Genomic DNA, 7,373 nt, shown 5'->3' with positions numbered 1-7,373 from the left:
CAATTCTAATTTTTACACAACATACCTTATTGCGTCCAAAATTTCGAGTCCTGAAAAGCAAGCCTTCTCACACGACGAGCACTCGCAGTTCACGCGACTTAACGCATTCAACTGCCCACTACGAGCGTCGGATGATGAATTGAGAAAAAGAAAAAAAAAAGGCGCTCGGTAGGTGCCTGACCGGTCTGTTCTGGACATATAGCGGACAATCAGTAAAGGTGTCAATTCCGATGATTCAAGATATTCGCCTCATAAAAGGCGAATATCGTGTGCGATCGGATTGGGATATATAAACCGATTAGTTACTCAACATGTAATTAAATTGAAAAGCATTGATTTTAACTGCATTGAACGTAATGAGACTCCACGTATACGCTGACTACTGTGGTTGTATCTAAGCGTGCTTTGCACTCAAAATATCAGCCGTGATGCTGAAAGAACAAGACCGGAGCGCCCATACTTGCACGGGCAGGCAGGTCAAGCACGGAAGCGGAAATTCTGCGGGTGACGGCGGTAATTTGGGCCTTTGGTAAGTTCAAGTTGGCATATATATCTTCAACGCCTACAAAGTGCATGCGGCCCGCAGGAGATGCTGTATAGGTGGTCACCGGTTTGGTTTTGACCACCTGTTTTCTTTTTTTAACGTCCGCTAACATCGAAAAACGCCCGGGTGTTTCGACCAGGATTCGATCCTGCGACCTTGGACTTACAGGCCAAACACCATTACCACTGGACCACAGTGGCGGAATGCTATACAATAACTAAGGGAAAAAAATTAATCCGTTAAACACCGGCCATATACCCTAGCAAAAATTCTGATAGGATAAACTGTTAAGAATCCTATCAGTTCTGTCTATTGCATTATGAAACGATACAACTAATACACTGATAAAATTCCTTTTAGTTCTATTCTGGATGTATCAGCGTTATTCTGCGTATATAAGTCTATCAGTGTATTAGAGTATTCGTATTAGTGTACCAGATCTATGGCGCCTATCAGTACCTATATGTGTTGTATAGGTGTAGTATGTGCATCGAGGAGAAACAAGCTTTCGCGGCAGCCAAGAAAATAAGTAAAAAACAATCTTTCTGTATTATCACAAAAGGCAGTACATATAATTCAAATGATGAAGCAAACAATTTGTGAAGGAATGCATAATAAAAATCTACACAACAAAATTAATGTACCAAGCAGTTCAAAAACGACTAATAAATTGATCACATTTAAAACAGCAAAGGTTTTTACATTGAATAACAATGAAACCCACATCGTATTCACACCTGCCTTGTCCTGCAGGAAACAAAAAAAAAAATGCTGTGAAGAAAGTATTAACCCAATAAAAATCAACCACACCAACAGGAGGAGTGACAGAAAGTATTTCAAAACACTGCATATCCTGCAAGTTGTAAACCATAAAACAAACGAAAGGAGCCACTGACTAGAAATTCACTGTAAATGAACACATACCTTCTCGTCAAGAACACAACAGGAATAGCAGAAGGGTGATCACATTTAAAACAGGAATAATATTTTCGCATTAAACAGTAAAAGTTTGAGCCCAGAGTAGCAGGCAATAAAAGAAAACTGCTATAAGCAAACTACAAAAAGCAATCAACATCAACCACAGAACAGGTGGAGAAAAAAAATGCAAAATATCTCTGCACTCCTGAAAGACACGAAACTGAAGCAAACTTTGACTAGGAATTTACACCAGCGCTTTTCCAATTCGTGAAACATGTACCAACCAGCCCGTATTTGCCCTCTTCTGTAATATTCTACCGGGCTTTATTAGTGTGTCAGTTGGAATTCTATATGTTGTATGAGGATCTCTGTTTTCTGTAAAAGACTGATACATCATCCTATCAGGTCTTGTACATGGCACAGTGAGATCTATCTGCTCCCTACCAGTCTGGTACAGAGTTCTATGGGTCAGGTAGGAATATAAATCAGACTAATAGAAGGACCTGTACGACCTATACATATTTTTAAGAGACTTGTAGAAATTTCTATCAGTTTTTTTGCTAGGGTACCGCCTGTTCACGGAAATATTAAGTAAACAGTGAACAATTTTGATATCGGAACAAAACGAGCGCCTGAACCCCGAATCTGAAGTCTTCGGAATTTTTCCCCGAATAGAAATGAAATAAGTGCCGCTGCGGTGGCTCAATGGTTATGGTGCTCGGCTGCTGACCCGAAAGACGCGGGTTCGATCCCGGCCGCGGCGGTTGAATTTCGTTGGAGGAGAAATTCTAGAGGCCCGTGTACTGTGCGATGTCAGTGCACGTTAAGGAACCCCAGGTGGTCGAAATTTCCGGAGCCCTTCACTACGGCGTCTCTCATAGCGTGAGTCGCTTTGGGACGTTAAACCCCATAAAACAAACAAACAAACAACAAGAAATGAAGTAAGCAACGCTCTCTAGAAATCGGCGATATATGCCAGGTTTTCAATGCAAGGAATAGTACTCGAGCTTTACTCTCCAAGTAAAAAAAAAAACGCAAGCTAATACGCACTAAGCGTGCAATAAGCGGTCTGCAAACATCATTAAATTGCTACAATTAATCACGCATGCGCATTGCATTACAGGCCCAATGGTATCACCGTATGTGGCCTATCACCACGCGGCATCCGCGCCTAGTCGAAACGAGGATGAAGAGGCGGATAGAAAGGCGCGCTCGGGCTAGACCTGGCTCTGGGTTTAAAAGGACTGACCTCATTCTAGGGTTCACCCCTACGCCTACCTGTACGGGTCTCCTTGGGTCGTGACAATATAAAAAAGTAATTTGCAAAGCAAAATTTAAGCGAATGAATATGGCCAGCATGGGCGCGCCTATGTTGCACTTCAGTCGCAACGCATGCAGTAGGCCTCGCAGGTGCCGCAGGTTTAAAAAAGAAAAAAGAGGTTGGTTTAGTTAGTTTATTGGGGTCTGACGTCCCAAAGCGACTCAGGCTATGAGGGACGCCGTAGTGAAGGGCTCCGGAAATTTCGACCAACTGGGGTTCTTTAACCTGCTCTGACATCGCACAGCACACGGGCCTCTAGAATTTCGCCTTCGAAAAGAGGCGTGAGCGTTAGCTAAACATGAGCCATTGATCCACTTTAGCAGCGCCATCAGCGCGGACATTACTTTGGTGCAAACAGCAGCCAGGCACTACAACAACGATGTCAGCATTGTTGGCATGTAAGGCATAGTTAGCTGGCTGTTAAGTACGAGTTACGCTATTTCAAAGGTGAAAATAACTAAGCAGGGAAGTCACGGGCGTGATGAGACGGTGGTATTGTTGGATAAGCAACACAAATGTGCGATCTCAGCTATTGCTGCGCTAGCTTACACGCCTCTGCCGACCTGAAAACACCACTTTCTCGCGGCCTGCTAGCTAAGCACTGTTTGTTCACTGTCATCACTCGCTTAGAGCAGTTAGTCGGTTATCTGAGTTTATCAACTCCATGTATGAACATGCACGAAACAGTGCATGGGCGTCACGAAAAAAGTATCATGGCTACCGCGACGATTCAGCGGCAGTTCAATCGCTGCCATCAATACTCAAACAACGTGCTGCCGCGCCCTCTAACCCAACGTGACAACTGAACAATAACTTGTCAACCTAGTCCTTGAAAGTAAACTTCCAACTGCGTTTTTGTCTGCCGGCTGTTTTAACTTGCGTTGCTTTTATTAATGACAATAGCAATTCCTTTTCGCAAGCAGAGCTCCATGTACACGATTAGTGAAGTAATTACCGATAAACAGTTCATCCTCATGAACTGTTTATTATGTTCATCATGTTATCATGTTCATGTTCATGAACGGAAAAAAGTCAGTGATTCATTCGCCGGAAACCTTGTTCATCAAAAAACAAAAACGAAACTCGTTCCGAAATATCGACCAGAAAAAAAAAAGAGCGCCTAATTTTCAGAAAACAAAAACCGAAAAGCCGAACCCTTACCTTCACGAGTCCGTGCAATTTAGAATGACACTTGATTCGCTGATCGATCCGTCTCGCAGATGGAAGCAGTTAGCGGCAGTAAATCAGGGGTTGAATTTTCAAAGCTTTCCACTCGTTAAAACTCGTTAAAACGGTACATGTTGGTTTGGCAATTGTCGCGATTGAGTGATGGGCGCCAGACATTCGCTGACTGTTGTTAACGTGCAAGATTACTTTATGGGCCTTTATTTTGCCTGGTGTGAGCGGTGGCTAACGCTCAGATGTCAACAAGTTTTGAGACAAGGTATGAATGTATGTGAGGACTCATACTACTAATGTTTCCCGCAAAACAGAATGTAGTCATAACACATAACATTAGCACACACAAATATATTCGGAACAAGATGCCACCAAAAATCAAGTCACGCACAGTTCACAGGCTCGAGAACACTACAGTCCAGAGATGTAAAGAAATCCCCTGATATGTATACCAGATAACTATATATCATGAAGTTATAATCGCCAAGCACTGCGAACGAATTCCGCCTAAACTCGCAAAATTTTTCTTTCGTGAGTAATATCGGTAAAATATCAACAATTATTCGACTAAAATACGTTTCTTTATGTCAGTTTTGCCCATCTTCAGGGCTCTTAATAAGTGCGCTTTCATAATATTGCACCTATTTCAGGGCTGGGACAGCCAAGATAGTTTCTAGAACAGTTCTTGGAGCACAGAAACCTGCGTTCCGGAGCAACCATGGAGCAGAATTACAGCCATTTTGGAGCGACTTCTAGAAAAAAAAATACACTAAAACTACGTGACTTGAACTCGCATGTATCAAAATATGAAAAAGCAGATGAGCATGGTGGTCATATCTGCAATTTATTTTATACAAGCGAATGAACGCGCCACAAGCCACGATTAAACCTTACTTATTTGAAGACATTTATTTGACGATTGTACACAATTTACAAGATATGTACAAGATATGTATGTATGTATGTACAAGATATTTATAACGATTTCACGGCTACTATAGTTCTCCATAAAGTAAGCAATAAAATTCAAATACGGAAATGTGTCAGGCAGGGAGACACGATCTCGCCATTGCTCTTCACTGCCTGCTTACAGGAGGTATTCCGGGGACTGGAATGGGAACAGTTGGGGATAATAGTTAATGGAGAATACCTGTGTAACTCGCGATTCGCTGATGACATTGCCTTGCTGAGCCACTCAGGACAAGAACTGCAAAGCATGATCAATCAGTTAGACAGGCAGAGCAGAACGGTGGGGCTAAGAATTAACATGCAGAAAACCAAAGTAATGTTCAACAGCCTAGCAAGGAAAAAGCAGTTCGCAATTGGTAGCGAGGTGCTGGAAGTAGTAAGAGAATATATCTACTTAGGGCAGGTAGTGACCGCAGATCCGGATCATGAGAGGGAAATAACTAGAAGAATAAGAATGGTGGTGGTGGTGGTTGAAACATTTATTGCCAAGCAATTTCAGAGAGGGCAAACCCTGCCTCCCCTTACGTGGCACGAGGCAACCCTTAGGGGGTTGCCCTTAAAGGGCAAAGGACAGTCCTTGGAGGGCTATCCGCTTCAAGGCGTCGGTAATTATCCGGCGCTGGTCAGCAGCAGCGGAGCTGGCCAAGAGAGTCTCCCAGTATGGGGTGGAGCGCATATGGCAGGTTCTCTCAGATCATGAATGGCAGCTTACCAATATCCCTGAAGAGAAAAGTATACAACAGCTGTATCCTACCGGTACTCACCTATGGGGCAGAAACGTGGAGGCTAACAAAGAGGGTTCAGCTTAAGTTAAGAACAACGCAGCGAGCTATGGAAAGAAAAATGATAGGTGTAACGCTAAGATTTCGGAAGAGGGCGGAGTGGGTGAGGAAACAAACGCGGGTTAATGACATCTTAGTTGAAATCAAGAGGAAGAAATGGGCTTGGGCAGGGCATGTAATGCCTTAAGGGTAACGGAGTGGATTTAAAGAGAAGGCAAACGTAGCAGGGGACGGCAGAAAGTTAGGTGGGCGGATGCGATTAAGAAGTTTGCGGGGATACAGTGGCGGCAACTGACAAAGGACAGGGTTAATTGGAGAGACATGGGAGAGGCCTTTGCCCTGCAGTGGGTGTAGTCAGGCTGATGATGATGACACAATATCTTCAAATTCGTATCAGTTCGGCGCAGCACCTTTGCGCCATTAGATTTTACGATATACTCTAATGACCATGCCAAGAGAACAGGCTTTATCGTGGATGTTTGAAGTCCACATTTAGGTACACTGCCTTTATACTTCCCGAAATGTCATCTTTCAGGAGCAACAGATATTGGTGTGGTTTCTCTTTATGCAGTGCAGACTGGCGGTGATGATGATGACGACTGAGGCTTACTGCTACGGTTGGTTTCCCGAGAGTGGGCACGATGTAGCGCTGAGCCACACGTTCCTGCCTTCGCAGCAGACCTGGGGGAGGGGGGGTATGAGGTCTTTAGCCTGATTCGCCAACTACTGAGCTTGAGAAATAAAAGTCGTTTTCAAAATTCGTGTGCAAACTGTGTGTGTGTTTCGCAAGCAACCTGTTTACCTTGGTAACTACGGAAACTACTACCGTACGGCAAATGTGGCTAGGCAAGCCTGTCAACGGTAGCACGGGTTTGATCCCGGCCGCAGCGGTCGAATTTCGGTGGAGGCGAAATTCTAGAGGCCCGTGCACTGTGCGATGTCAGTGCACGTTAAATAACCCCATGTGGTGGAAATTTCCGGAACCCTTCACTATGGTATCCCTCGTAGCCCGAGTCGCTTTGGGATGTTAAACTCCGGTAAACAAACAAACAAAAAAACAAACAGTAGCAACGGCAACGCATTACCGCATTTGCCGTACGGCAGACAGACTATGCTAAAACTGCGTAATTTCAAATATTGGCGCTTGGCCCATGATGGCACCGCTGCCAAATCAACTGTTTTTTCCCCTCGCGGTCATTCGTCTCAACCCACGACTGCATCAGGAGGCAATGCACCAATAAAACGCCGCCGCCACCGCCACTGCGTTCTCACGCGATATCGCCCGGGTTGTTGGCCGCCGTGGCAGGGGCAACGCAACGTTGCGCCACTGCGCGCCGAAACGTCGTCGTTGTCGTCCATCGCCGGAACAGAGCGAGCGTTATCCAGCAAGTGAAGAGCAGGTTTTCCACTCTTTTCTTTATTTTCCCTCTATCTCGCATTATTCATTTGGGAGAGCGGCTAGACCGTTCCTCCTCAATGACGAGAAAGGGAACACGTCCCCCTCGCTCCTCGAGGGCGATGGCCACGCGTGTGCGGACAGCGCAAGACCTCTGCACGATTCCACACGGATGCCTCTTCCTGTGGCACGGCGGCGCGCCGTTCAGCCTGCCATCCTCTGCTGAACCGCGGCACACGCGCCAACACAGTCCCTGGGGATTGC

This window comes from Amblyomma mixtum, chromosome 2 (assembly GCF_055824585.1).
Source record: "Amblyomma mixtum isolate Tamu chromosome 2, ASM5582458v1, whole genome shotgun sequence".
Taxonomy (NCBI): Eukaryota; Metazoa; Arthropoda; class Arachnida; order Ixodida; family Ixodidae; genus Amblyomma; species Amblyomma mixtum.
The sequence above is the reverse complement of the archived record's forward strand: the minus strand, read 5'-3'. Positions refer to the sequence as shown.